Source organism: Petaurus breviceps, unplaced genomic scaffold (assembly GCF_028583685.1).
Source record: "Petaurus breviceps papuanus isolate PSGF00001 unplaced genomic scaffold, PetGlider_PUasm1.0 90743, whole genome shotgun sequence".
Lineage (NCBI taxonomy): Eukaryota > Metazoa > Chordata > Mammalia > Diprotodontia > Petauridae > Petaurus > Petaurus breviceps.
In genome coordinates this window covers 15510239-15525818 of record NW_027187332.1, presented here as the reverse complement: position 1 = coordinate 15525818, position 15580 = coordinate 15510239, and the positions used below count along the sequence as shown (strand labels likewise).

General features: G+C 36.1%; 1 pseudogene; it reads left to right on the top strand.

Moving 5' to 3' along the window:
- Positions 1-12577: 12577 nt before the first annotated feature.
- On the top strand, positions 12578-12892 carry LOC138145694 (small ribosomal subunit protein eS28-like; annotated as a pseudogene).
- The last annotated feature ends 2688 nt before the right edge of the window (positions 12893-15580 follow it).

The following is a 15580-nucleotide window of genomic DNA, read 5'->3' as shown; positions in this document are numbered from 1 at the left end:
TTTGACTGATGGGCTTAAAACATATTGTACTGGGAATTTGGTATCCAATAATGGAAATTATGACAACTCATTTGTTTATTACTCTTCTTGCAACAAGCCTGTGAGGTAGGTAACAAGATCTTTCCCACTTTACAGTGGGGAAATGTTATTTAGTACACAAAATAATGACATGAATATCAATATCTAGACTCAAAATCTAGAATAGATATAATCCAAATTAATTTGGGTAAAACAATATTCAAACTAAAATTTGCAATTTCAAACTAATATTGAAAAGTGTGACTACACTTTTCAACTGGAGAGAGTTACACAGGAACCAGAGAATTGGTCTAGCTTTCTGGGGATAAAGTTGGATTCCTGTTCAGTTCTGTAAGAAAATCATGTTGCAGAAATGCTGAAGTCACAGTCACTGGTCATTGAAGGTTAAGTAGAGAGACTTTGAAGGACACACTAAGAGTTAGGGTCACATTTGTCCTCAAACCTCTATCCAGCATGAGATTTGTGGCTGTCATGGGATGTCATGTGGATATCAACACTTAAGCTGAATCCTGTTTCAGTGCTTGGATTGCAGAGAAAGGCCAAATCAAGGAACTTCCACATACAGACATAAACTTCTTCTAATTGAAATTAGAAGCTTGTGTGACCCAATAAAGAAAGCCCAGCCAATGAGCAACTGACAGCCATCTTTCCTCATGATCCTGACTGAGAAAGGAACAACCAGTTTCACTAGTACCACCTTGTAGTTATATGTTTTTGTTTTTGCTTAACTTGGTTTGGTTTTTACAACTATATATATTTAAGAACTTGAGGAATGCCTCTGGTGCAGTGGATTATTAATCTTATTAACAAATCACTGTCAGTTGGACAGTACAGTAGATAGAGTACCAGGCCTGAAATCAGGAAGGCTCATCTTCCTGAGTTCAAATATGACCTCAGACCCTTATTACATGTATGATCTTGGAGTTTTCTCATCTGTAAAATAAGTTGGAAAAGGAAATGGCAAACCACTCCAGTATATTTGCCAAGAAAACTCCAAATGGGTCAGGAAGAGTAAGATATGACTGAAAACAACTAAATAAAACAAATTGCTTGTATTTTCTACTTACTGTTACACAAGAATTATTACCAAATTCCTTGGCAATTCCAATCAATTCGTTCAATTACTGGGTATGGGAGTTTAGAGATGAAGGTAGAGATAGGAACTACCCCTGTGATTTTTATTGGGGGGTGGTACAGAGAACTCCCAGGTGCAGTAAACTCTTTACAGAGGTAGGTAGCCACCTTCTCTGCAGTCTGTTATCTTAGAGGGGTGATTAGAGCACTCATATCAAACACATGGTCTATGGGCTGTATGCAATCCACAACACTCTTGAATGCATCCTGAGCTAGATTAAAATACAGTTTCTATCTAGTTTTAATGTGTTGACATATTAATAAAAAAGAAATATGTAAACATGTGTGGTTTTCTAAGTCAAACATGCAGTCCACAGAGATTCTTAAGTATTGTTTAGTGGCCCCCATTTCTATTTAAGTTTGACACCACTGGTTTAGAGCACTGAGAAGTTAAATGATGTGCCCAGGGTCACACAGAAAGTATATATCAGAGCCAGGTCTTGAACGCAGGTCTTTCTAATCCAGAGACCAACTTTTTATCCACCACCCCACAGTGCCTGTGAGAGTGCAATAGAAAATGAAAAGAGATGGGTAGAGGATGAGAAGAGATTGGATAAGGAAAGTAATAGAAAGAAAGAAACTGTAGTGGGGATGAACAAAGAAATGAATAATGAGTAAACAAATCTTTTGAACAAGGTTAATTTCAAATATCAATATTTCTCTGTCCTTTGCTCCAAGAAATGATCATGTTAATTGGTCCTCTGAGAGCCAAGGACTATGTCAAACGGAGATGTTGTTGAAGAGAGAGAATAGAGGAAACCTGTTTATATCCTTCTTTTTCTTGTTTTTCAAGATTCCTTATTTTGAAAAAGAAATTCAGTGGTATAAACCAGCAGATGATAGACACCCTCAGATTCATATATATGTCTACTTGTTTTCTTAGGTCACGGACTCCAAACTCATTAACTGCTCTCTCGTAATTACTGAAAAGTCAAGTGGCTCATCAGTGAAATGTTTATTCCTTTATCACAAACACATACGCTGAGAATTTGTAAAACAATGATCACTGTAAATGCACACACAGCACAACTATATACATTCTGGTTCCATTCTCTTTAAACAAAGATGCCTGGTATTTAATTCCTTTCCTCAGAGTAGTTTAAAGCTTTACAAATTCAATATATCCTTGACATATTTGATTATACTTCTTTACTTTAAAGCCCAGGAGTCTATGAGCTGGTAGGTCCTCATTCTTTTGTGACTTCTATTGACTGATGCTGATTATGCTGTCCTCAGACCTCAGAGACTCCCAGCTTTGCCTTCAGATCATTACTGATCAATAGAAGGCCTAAGACTGATCATTATTAGCTTACCTTCATTCTGAGGACTAGCATTTGGAACCTTCCTTTGTTTTTCACTTTATTCTTTATGTAGGTCTCTGAGTGAGAACAAGGGAAAGGAGGTGCAGACCTTAGTTGTTAAACAGAATAATTCATTCTCCCCTTGCATAAATGTACCCTAGTGTGATTACAGCATCTTCCAAAGCAAAGGAGAGAGAGAGAAAAAGAGTAGAAGGATAGGATGAGAAGAATGTGCTCTCTCTCTGTCTCTGTCTCTCTCTCTGTCTCTCTCTCTGTCTCTGTCTCCATCTCTGTCTCTCTCTCTCTCCCTCTCTCTCTCCCTGTCTCTCTCTCTCTGTCTCTCTCTGTCTCTCTCTGTCTCTCTCTGTCTCTGTCTCTGTCTCTCTTTCTCTCTCTCTCTCTCTCTGTCTCTCTCTCCCTCTCTCTCTCTCTGTCTCTCTCTCTCTGTCTCTCTCTGTCTCTCTCTCTCTGTCTCTGTCTCTCTCTCTCTCTCTCTCTGTCTCTGTCTCTCTCTGTCTCTCTCTCTGTCTCTCTCTCTCTGTCTCTCTGTCTCTCTCTCTCTCTCTCTCTCTTTCTCTCTCTCTCTCTGTCTCTGTCTCTCTCTGTCTCTCTCTCCTCTCTCATTCTCTCTGCATGTGTCTCTGTCTCTGTCTCTTTCTCTGTGTATGTCTATCTGTCTTTCTTTCTCCCTCTCCCTATGTATATGAATTCATAACTGAGACTGGTCATGGTTTTCTTCAGATTTGCCTTTTCTTCTCCTTCTCCTGTTCGCAGTACTTCCTCACTCTTACATACATACTATGCCAAGAATGTGGTGGAGATGATGATTAAAAGGAGGGCACCCTCCTGGCTATGGTACAGAATTCCAGAGAGCTGACTTATTGTCACTCTGTGTGATCCTGGTTAACAGGGAAATGTTTCTTTTCTTACCATTTTTAGGAAATAGACATGTCACATCCTACATGAATACCCTAAATCTTGTATCTTTATACATCTGCTCTTTGTTTCCTTGTGTCTCAGAAAAAGAAGAGAAATATAAATATCATCCCTTCCAAAGTTAACCCTTCTACTTGTGCCTTAACACCTTCTCTAAGATTTGTTTTCTTTTGTAGCTTCTGTCCTTTCCTACATCTTTAACCTCTCTTCTCCTCCCTCTATTCCCTTAGCTGACAAACCTTCCCTAGACTAAAAAAGTACCTTCTCTCAATTGTTAATTCCTCAAGCTTACAATTCATGTTTCCTCCTTTTCATTATCCAGTTGCAGCCTCCACTTCCTAATCTCCCACCTGCTCCTTAACCCTTTTGATCTGACACTGCTAAGATTGCTCTCTTTGGCATCTTCACTAATGCCCAATGCCCCAAGTCCTTTTACTCAGTCCTCATCCTTCTCAGGCTTTCTGAATGACTTTGGCATCCTTTTCTGACCTTTTTTAAGATATCAGTATCAAAATCCTTTAAGTTCTATTTATCCCTGCCCTAATCTTTTATGCAGTTGGTCTAAGGCAAGAGGAGCAAAGACTTATTTGCCCATTTTAGACAATTTACCATGTGACGGTCCACCCTTTTGGCACCTTACTGTTATACTCTCCTTCCCTTCACAGGAGGATAGAGATGAACTGCTCACCCTGTACACGTAACTATGCAAGTCATTACATTGCAGGTGGAATCTTATAAATTCTTTTTCCCACTATTTGAAAACAAAGTATCATAACCCATGGATTAGAAGTGCCTACATATTGTTAGAATATAATTTCAAGATCAAGTAAAAGGACACATGGTCTCATTATATTAGGATCCCAGACTTATAGAACTCTAAAGAACACAAGATATAATCTAATATAAACTTCTTTATTTTATCTATGTAGAAACTAAGACCTGGAGAGATGAATTGACTTGCCTCACATAACAAGAAACGCTAAAGGCAGAGCTGGAAACATCCAGGTTTCTCCCAACAGAGTTCAGTGGTTTTCTCGTTATTATAATGTGTTTCTTAGAGCTTGCTCCTTGACTGTGTTTCTTTATGACAAGCAAAATAAAATCATTTATATTTTCATCAATTTTAGGGGCGGCTAGGTGGTGCAGTAAATAGACCACTGGCCCTGGAGTCAGGAGGACCTTAGTTCAAATCTGGCCGCAGACACTTGATACCTTACTAGCCATATGACTTTGGGCAAGTCATTTAACCCCAATTGCCCTCCAAAAAAAGAAAGAAAAATATATTTTCATCAATATTGTTTAAATATATTTTAACAATCCATCACCAGGTGATAGCAACAATACTTTATTACTTTTTTCTCTCTTTGCCCACCCCTTTGGAAACTATCCACCAGTATGATTTCAATTACCACTATAATCTGGATGGTTTTCAGATCTAGAGATGGATGCGCTTGATATCTATCCCTGGAAAAATTCTAGGATAAGTTATTCAACAAAGGCTTTGTGTGTACTTAAAGAAAATGTGAGAACCTAGAGATGAGGAAGTGGGGGGTTGCAACTGGATCACGAAAAGGAGGATAGAGATGAACTGCTAGCTTGGAGGAATTAACAGTTGAGAGAAGGTACTTAGAGAAGGAAATAACATGGGTTCACTAATGTGATTTTATTTCATTTTTTAAATGGATATAGAATCCAGAAAGGTAAATCAAAGGAATTATGTAGACACGGTGAAGCCAGATAGCATCATGGTGATGCCAAGGATTATATATCTGAAGCTTTCTTTCTTTCATGGACTGACAGATGTCAAATCTTCTTACTACAAATTTAGGCCTCAAAATATTCAGTATAACTCAACCAATAAACAGCACTAGAACTGGAAAACATCATGGACCAAACTACTAATCACAATTTCCTGGATATTATATTAATCCATAAGAAACTTAAGAACAATGTTTTTAATGTGTGTCACCATACCAAATACCTATACTCACCAAGACACAGTGAATAAAAGTTACATACTTTAATACTTTCTTCAACTACAAAAATGGTTTATTTAAATGTAGCTACACTGTAGTATGTATGTGTATAAAAGAATATTAGCAGTATAGCAACTTGCCCCAGACCATAGAAAAAGATGAGAAGAAAAAAGAATAAAATAATATTTTAAGCATCAAGAATATTGTAGTCACCACAAGCACCAAGTCACGGTTCAACTTGAGAAAGCAGAAAGGTGTTTGAAGAAAATATAGACAAAAATACAGCTAACCTACACCAAGTATATGCACAGGAGATCCGTGCTAATGATGAAACAATTTTGAGGGAGCTGATGGACTAATTCTCAAATCATACAATAACAACAATAATAATGATTATTAAAAATAATGGTTAGCACTTATATGCTTTAATGTTTGAAAAAGATATTACATATGTTAACAACAATGTAAAGGAAAATAATATAGAAAGACTTCAGAATTCTGATAAATGCAGTGATCACTCGTGAACTCAGAAGATTAATGGTCAAGCATTTTACCTGTCTTTTGGCAGAAAGGTGGTGGACTAGAGATGCACACAGAATGAAGCAGGCATTGTCATAAATGATAAATGTGTTGATTTGCCCTGCTTGGCTATACTTAGGTTCATATATTTAAAGCTGGAAAGGACCTCAAGGGCTATCAAGTCCAACACATCAAACCCCCTAATTTTACAGATGAGAAAGCTGAGACACAAGGAGATTAAATCATCTGTCTGCAGTCACACAGCTACTAAGTATCTGAAGCAGTATTTGAATTCATATTCCTGACTTCAAATCCAGTAGTTTAGACAAAATGTTATATTTGCTGTCAATTAATAAGCATTTATTTAACACCTACTATGTGCCAAGAATTGTGTTGGACACTGTCAATACAAAGACAAAAAAAAAAGAAACAATACCTGTTCTCAAGTGCCTACATAGGGGCATTTCCTAGGGGTGCAGAGAATCAGTGTGAAATAACAGTGATTCAAAAAAAAAGATACATGCACATATTTTATTAAAGAATAATGAAAGTTAAGGATCAAGGAACATTAGAAAAACACATCGTAGGCATCAGTGCCTGAAACACATTATGAGTGAGGAATTATATGGGATGAGCATCATAAAGTATTCTATGAAGAGAAATGTATAGGAATGAGAGTGGGGGAAAATATGCTGATCACATAATGAAATGAAGAAATAACTAATGGGTAGCCCATATCCTGAAGTAGTATACAAACAAAGTCAGAAAGGTCACCCATCATTTTTGAGTGGACCCCTTATGGTGAATTTATTGGCAATCATAGACAAGAGTCAAGATTAATAGGAAGCCAGTGATGGATGTGATCTATGTTTTTTTAGAGGGAATGCCTAAATGATAATATTCATTGATCCACTGAACTATTGTATTGTATAGAATCTGTCTTAAATTTTTCATTAGACTATATGCTTCTCATAGCCAAGGACTTCCTTTCTAATTCTCAAAGTTTTGTGAACAATATTGGCTCTTAACAAATATCCTTTGACTTTTCTTCCCAATTCTATGAATTCTATAGTGTGGAATTTTAAATCAGCCCTCCACCAAAAAATAAGTTGTATATGTACATTTAATCTCTTTCTAAGAGTTACTTGAAATCTAGACTCTTTCATTCTTAAAAGCCATAATTGGGCCCTGTCTATTCATAATTTAGAACCTCAATGAGTTAATACATTATTGAATTAATCATTCTCTCCATCATACCAGTAATTAACATTTCACTTGTCTTCTCCAAAATATGGTGGCTTAAACAGAATGAAATGGTGGCTTAAATGATATGCTGTCATGACAGAAATGTCACGACTTTGATACTACAGTGCCTTTTTGGTTCTATGACAACCAGTAGGAGATGAAACCAACTATTTAAAATAACAGAACACTGCACAAAAATGTTTGTTCTTCCAGACTCAGCAAGGATAATGTTTTACCTATTGTGATGATAAAAACCATAGCTCCACATGCAATCATAACAACAGCTCAAAATTTTATAAATATGCCCTTCACAAAATGCTTTCCTCACAGTAAACCTATGAAGAAGGATCCAAATACTATTTTCCCTATCTGACAGTAAGTAAACTGAGAATGAGACAGCTAGATGGCAAAGTGGATGGAGTATCAGGCCCGAAGTCAGGAAGATGTGTCTTCCTGAGTTCAAATCTGGCCTCAGACACTCCCTAGCTATGTGACACTGAATAAGTCACTTAACCCTGTCTGACTCAGTTTCCTTATCTGTAAAATGTACTGGAAAAGGAAATGGCAAACCACACCAGTATTTTTGCCAAGAAAACCCTAAATGGTATCATGAAGAGTTGAACATAATGGAAAAAAAATTGAAAAACAAACTGAGGATCAGATTAAAGTGACTTGCTCACAGTCACACAACCAATAAATGGCAAAGTTATTAATTTGAATTGTTTGTTTTTGGAATAAAAGAAGCATTTATATAACATGACATAACAAAAAAGATTATTGCACATGAAACTACAAATCTGTTATGTAGATCTTGCTATTCTTTTTAAATATATAATAAAATTGAAAGTCATTTTACTCCATCGTATTTCAACTTATTTAAAATAGTGATCAGACTGGTCACCCAGAGAGAATGAGCAGAGTCTCCTTAGGAATGTAATTCCACTGATTAATCAGAATGTTTCTAGGACAACAAAGGAGCCTGGGGTGTTTGTCATATATTGACAAGTTATTTTCTGGCCTGAGAATCAGACACAATGGGACAGAGGTAAAACACTCGCTTTAGGCAAATACATTGTCTATTCTGGGCTGTGGATAAGATACTCCTTCTCTAAGTTGCAGCCTTTTTCCGTGGCTGTCTCCCATGCCTTGACTCTTCTGTATCTTCATCTCTACCTGCTACAAGAAGCCTTTTTCAACCTCTTTCAATTCTAGTGCCTCCCTTCTTTTAATTATTTCTTATTTATCCTGCATATAGCTTACTTGTACATTTTTTGGCTGTTTCTCTCCCCTATTAGATTGTGAACTTCTCGAGACCAGGCATTGTCTTTTTCTTCTTTTTTCATCAGTAGTATTCTATTGATTAACTGACCATAAGGGAAAAATAAACATTTTGTGACTTGTGTATCAAATAGTCCTGTTGGAGGCAGAAACAGTGAAGGCACTGTTTCAAAATGAACCAATTAGCATTGTTTCACAGCTAGAATCTGACACAAAACCCCATAAAGTCAAGGATAAAAGTAGGTGCTTTTTAGTCCTTGGTCTCTATTCTATTTTAATATGGCATCTGTGTAAAATAAATCAATATGTGCAATATCTATATATTGTTCTAAAATAGTTTCAGCTTCTTGTTCTAATAATTTAACACTTAGGGAAGGGAATAAAAGAAAGGGGTGGAGGAAGGATGATATGGTAGCTCAAGCTCAGTTGCTTTAAGAGTTTCAGTTCTGTTGGTTATTAATGGGCACTGTTAGTCATAGTGAATGTGCATTAAGGGTCAAAGCGAGGCCACCGTAACTTTAATTTAAAGAGTAGTCTCTGCGACAGGACTAGAGCCAATTCCCAAATGAAAGATGCTCAGAGCTTAAGGATGTGAGTCTAAAAGTGTTTCAATTCAGGCTTTATCCTTTGTGAGGAATGTCCTTAGACTAGCTCTGCCTAATTTCCCTCTAGGTCCTGCTTCTAGCCAATTGGTATTTTACTGTGGGAATAAATAGCGAAACAATTTGGATTACATTGTAACTCCAGGGAGACTGTAAAGAATCCTGTAAAACATTAAAAAAAAAAAGAGGCCCAAGGCAACTGTCATTGGAGGAAAACATTTTCTTCTTTACAGAATAGCAAATTTAGGATCTATAATCATCTAGCTATTTAAAAAACTGGCAGATCAAAAAGGATTCAGCTTTCGATCATTTGCTTGCCACCCCCACAGCACAGAAAGAAGCCTTTCATACTTAAAAACAGTCACTGAAGAAGAGCTAAAGTGAGTCTCCTCAATCCAGATTACAGATGGTCACCAGCCTTTGGTTAACATCTTGCCTAAGCTGGCAACTGAACTTTTCAAATGGACATCATCAATATCCGTAGGCCACAGATAGCCTTTTCAAGCAAATATAACAGTGTGGGTTTTGTAAAGAACAGACTGTGCCACTTCCTTTAAAATAGAGCATTATAGGATACAGCAGACTAACAATATCTTACTTTCTCCCACACAGTGATTCTCCCAAAATATTAGTTCCAAATGTGTATTCTGAATGTGACAAATGACGAAAACAAACCCATAAAGCAATAAATAGGGAGGCAAAATGAACAAACATCAGGATTACAAAATACACCTTTCTGGGTGTTTACTAACATGACTGATAGTATCTATGCCAGAAAAAGTCTGTCAGTCCCCCTCCGCGACCCCCAAACCACACACACAAAAAAAAGAAAAAGTAAAAAAGAACATCTGTTACTTCATAGAGATATTAATATTAATATAGAAATGGGCTCTTCTGAATCATTCAGTATGGAATTTTAATGTAGTTTAATTGTATTCATTCTTGGGATCTACACTAGCACACTGAATGCACTCTGTGATTAATGTTCCCATAAAATTTAGAAATAAGCAGTTATTCCTTATAGTGACTAATCTAATAAGGGAGCCCTTGGAGATACTCCATAATGGGAGTGTCCCAATGCTAAATGGTTTTGCAGATGGAGAGAAAAAAAATCCCTTTCCCCAGAGATATTTGTTTATTGAGAAAACCTGAAAATTCAAATCTTAGTTGTTCTAATTAGTTAGCTAATCCATCTTCACTATTCCGTAAGAATCATTCTGTACCTCAACTCCACCAAGCATGACTTAATTAGTTATGGTATAGACACTACAAACTCTCAGTCCTAGTTCTTATCTTTTCCCTCTATAAAGAAATGGTTTCACCCAAAGGATCAGTAGAAATAATGATGATTAATATTAGCTCATATTTCTATAATAGGTTGTTAGTTGTAAGAAGATTCCTTCATCAGTCCTGTCAAAGGACTGTTTTTGGCCCTGATGTCTTCCTTCCTACCAATGGAGAATTCTTCCTGCCCATACTTAGAGGAGAATAGAATTCAGGGAGGGATAACTAATATGTTGAATGGCATACCCAATATTCCAAAAGATCTCAATAGGTTAAAATGATAAGAGAGTGACATTTAATAAAACGGAATTGAATAAAGATAAATATAAAGTCCTATACTGGAGTTCAAAAAAATTAGCTATATAAGTACAGGATGGGGAAGCATAACTAAACATTAATGTGAGGTGGCAAAAACTGGTTTGGTATACTTCCCACCCCCAGGGTGTATCAGAAGATTGGTTTATTAGCAGCCCCTCCTCCCAAACACGCAGCTTCTTACTGGCATGGCACAGTTAGAATTAATATTCTTGAATCCTTTCCCTTCAATCCTCATTCCCAATTAGTTTCAGAAAATATCTTCATTTCATTGTCCAGGAAATAAGATAATTCTTTCCAAGTAAAGAATAAAAAAATGAAAAAAAATTACCTGATCATTAGGATTTATTTTTTTCTTAAAGAAAGAGAAATCCATGTGTTTAATTAGTAAAGAGGTACCATTAAGAGATTCAAGAAAAAAATATAGAAGGCAATAGAGATGAAAGTAGAATTTAAAGAAATAGGAGAAGTGATGTTGAAGGACCACAATTGACATAACACAGACAACTTACAAAGGCCCTACAGGTGAAGAAATGCATTTTATAACAAAGTTGTATAATTGGAGTGTGCATAAATGGGGAGAATAAAGGTGCAATGTAGAGGAAAATGTATGATTTCCCCTAACTAAGTTTATGGGTGAAAAATGAAAAGAAGATAAGCCCTTTAGTCTCTCAGAAATAAAAAGGGTAAAGAAGAATGGGGAGAGGTGGCAAAAGGGAAACAATGAAATGCATAAAAGAAGACGTACTCACTGAACACTTAGGGGAGTCTTAATGGGGGAAGAAGTGTAAGTCTGTAATAGGATATGGGGATCATACAATGGGGTCTAAACTGAGGGAGGAGGTACACAAGAATATTTAATCTGAGAAAATGTCATTCCTCCATGGATGACATTCTGTCTCAAGAGAAGAAATATCAGAACATTTGGGTCCAAATGTCACACAGAAATGTGGGAAGAGATGAAACAGAAATGAAAATGCATCTCAAAGGGGATGGAGAATGTTCATGGAAAGGAGAAGGAGTAGCAATGAACAGAAAGACCACGAGGTAATGCTTCTATGCTCATTACTTCTCTCATGAATTAATATTTTTAATAGAGCACAACAACAACAAAAAAATGATAGGACAAGATGCACAAAGGCAATAACATAAAATCATTAGAAGAGATAATTTAAATTTAATACCTCAAAAACTTTAATTCCATGAGGAAACACAAAGAATTGAAAAAAAAGATATGGGAAGTATATAGACAATGAATCAAAGTGTAGAAAGGTTTAGAATATGCAATGTTAAGAGAATTAATGAAGAGAAGATAAATAATTTCTAGATAAAAAGTGTAGAAAACACTAAGAAAGAAATTGAAAAGGAGGCAAATTGTTGGGATTTTCTTCTTTTCACTTAGATGACAGGAGGAAAAGAAAGAATAAAGGAGGGGAGGAATTACATAAATATATAAAAGAAATAAAAATAAACTAATAAGTGAAGTATAAAAATGCCCAACCATATTATTATCTGAAAGATGCAGGGAAAAATCTTTCCACAAATGTAACATTCATTTATGTTAAATAGCTTGCAAATTATAAGGGGGAGTATTTTTTAATGGTAAATAGTATCTATCTAAAATTAAAAACAAAAACAAAAACCAAGCATTATTTCCAATGGGTAACACTAATAAGCTTCCAAGTAAATACAGGAATAAAGCAAAGACGGACTTTTCTCTCTATTCTGTTGTAGTTCTAGGAATACTGGTAGTATCAATTTACCAATCAAGCTACTAACGGGATATTTTACAGTCAAACAAGATAACAAAATTCGTTTGTGAAATTCATGGGAAATTATTTCAAAATACATAGGAAACACAAAGGTATTTACTTAGATTTATTTAGCAGCAAAGGTTTCCTGGGCATTTCTCTTATGTTTACTGTTTAAAAAGAAATTATTGCTCTCGTCTCTCTCCCTTCTGTTGTCGCCGCCATCATGTACACCGGCAGCGTGCAGCCCATCCAGCTGGCTCGGGTTACCAAGGTACTGGGCAGGACCGGTGCACCCAGGTGCGCGTGGAGTTCATGGACGACACCAGCCGATCCATCATCCGCAACGTGAAGGGCCCAGTGCGGGAGGGGGACATTCACCCTGCTGGAGTCGGAACGTGAGGCCCGGAGGCTGCGATGAGACCGACCGGTGGAGGCCCCTAGGCTGCTGGTCGTGGAAGGACTGAAAAGGGATGTGTAAAATAAAGAGTTTTGTCTAAGAAAAAAATAAATTATCTGGGATACCTAGGTGGCGTAGTGGATAGAAGACCATCCTTGGAGTCAGAACATAAGTAAAAATCCATCCTCCCATATGTACTAGCTGTAAGACCTTGGGAAAGTCCTTTAACCCTGATTGCCTCTTTAAAAAATTATAATTTATCAGCAGTTTTGTTACACAGAATCATAGAAATATGATGCTGATATATAACAGGAAGATTTACAAAGCAATTAACACATATAATATTTTATCCTCATGATAACCCTGAGAAGTAGATGCTATTATTATTCCCATTTTACAGATAAAAGAACCAAGGAATACAGAGGTCAAGTGACTTGTCCCATGTCACACAACTGTTCAGACCTTCCTGAATCCAGATCCAGCATGATTATCTATTGAACTATTCAACATACTCAAAAACTGATTCATTGAATACATAAAGAAGGGATATAGAAAAGTCAAGAAATTTTGAACCAGAGACTGATTGCTGCACCAAACACACTAGGAAAAGTTTCTGAGTGGATAAGCAGATGATCAAATCTGTTTTAACTACAAATATTGTTATACCATTTTGCCATGTAAAAAGAGAAGTTAAGGAAAACTATAACAATTTCATATAAATATAACCCCAGCTTAAATGGTCTTTCTCACAGAGGCCTCCAACATTCTGTGCCTTGGAAGGGACAAGTTAACTGTCATGGCAGAAGGAGTCTATGAACCACTGAGAGAGATCTATCTAATAGAAATCCATTCCTGAAGAGACTGAGACAGTTAACTTTTCATGGTAGAAAACCTCTGTGAGGGACTGACAGTTAATTGCCATTTTAAGGATACTGTACATTTGTGAGGGATTTGGAGAATTAATTATCACCTTTGAAAGAGTCTGAATATATGGTTTGAGAGAAGCTGAACTGTTGTTCCAGATAAAGAAATAAGTTTACTCACTGTCTTTCATTCCTAATAAGAACTGAACTAAATTATTTCTTATTCTGTAAGAAGACATTCTAAGAATTCCTGAGAGAAATGAAGATTCTTGGACTACAGTTCTGAGATGAATTCAACTAACTTCATTACTGTTTTTGTTACAATTTTGTGACTATTAATAAATCGTATTGCCAATAACATTGGTGTTTGTTTAAAGATTCATCTCAGGGTTTGAAATAAAGACAGAAAACTATAGACCATGGGGAAAAGTTTCTATAGTTTTGATAGATAAGGGTGGGTTCTAAGAGGCAATTAATTATTAATTATTGAGAGATAGTGTCTTTATTTTTCATGAACATAGAATACCATGGGTCTATTACCTCCCATGATATTTTTAAAATTAATTTATTTATTTTAGTTTTCAACATTCACTTTTCTAAGATTTTGATTTCTAAATTTTTCTCCCTCTCTCCCTTTTCCTTTCTCCAAGATGGCCTGCAATATAATATAGGCTGGACATGTACCATTATATTATACATATTTCAACATTAGCCATGTTGTAAAAGAAGAAACAGAACAAAAAGGGAAAACCAAGAGAAAGAAAAAAAGAAAGAGAAAAAATAGTATGCTTCAATCTTCATTCACATTCCATAGTTCTTTCTCTGGCTGTAGATAGCATTTTCCATTCTTTAGAACTGTCTTAGATCATTGCATTGCTGAGAAGAGCTAAGTCTATCAAAGTTGTTCATCACACAATGTTGCTGTTACTATGTATAATATTCTCCTGGTTCTTCTCATTTCACTCAGCATCACTTCATATGTTTTTCCTGCTCATCATTTCTTATGGAACAATAATAATTATATTCATATGCTACAGCTCGTTCAGCCATTCCCAAATTGGTGGGCATGAGACATTATTCTTTAAATTTAATTTCTTATTTGATTTTAGATCACTCCTTATAAATTGTTTTTGAATCCACTAAGAAAGATGACTTAAAAGGTGATGAATTAATAGACTTAGCGGTTGTGGGTTTGCTGTATATATTGTCAGAAATACCACAGAGGTATATAATTCAGATCCAGTCTTCCTAGTAAGGACACTATTTGTTGGGTCTTATCCATGAGAATAATAAGGTGGGTTAGGAAAAAACTGTTACATCTTAAGGATTCCTATGTAGGTTATTATATTTATTGAAGGTACTTTCTAGTAGATATCAACACATGGATGTCCCAAAGGCATCTCTAATTAACTATATACAAAGTGGAATTCACTCTATTTACCATGATATCCATCCCTCTTTTAATATTCACTATTTCTGCTGAGACTACTACCATCCTTTTTGTCAACCAAGTGTGTAACCTCAAAGTTTTGATTCTCCCCTCTCCATCCCCCGCCAAATCCAGTGAGGTGCCAAATCTTCATGATTCTATCTCTACATTTTCTTATGTCAGTCCTCTTTTCTCTACTCACAGAACAACCACCCTAATGTAGTTTTCATCACTTCTTGCCTCAACAATAGACTCTAATTGGTGTCCCTTTTTTCTAGTCTTTCCACCTTTATAATCTCTTCTCTACACCATTGTCAAATTGGTACTCCTAAAATATGGATCTGGCCACATAATTCCCCTCCTCAGCGATCTTCAATGGTCCCTATTCCCCTACACCTACACATATGTCTTATCTCTAAGCATGTAAGTTCCTTTTATTTCACTTTTGATTTTGTATCATTGGCATAAAACACTGTGGTTTGCAGATAGCAGGCACTTGGTAAATGTT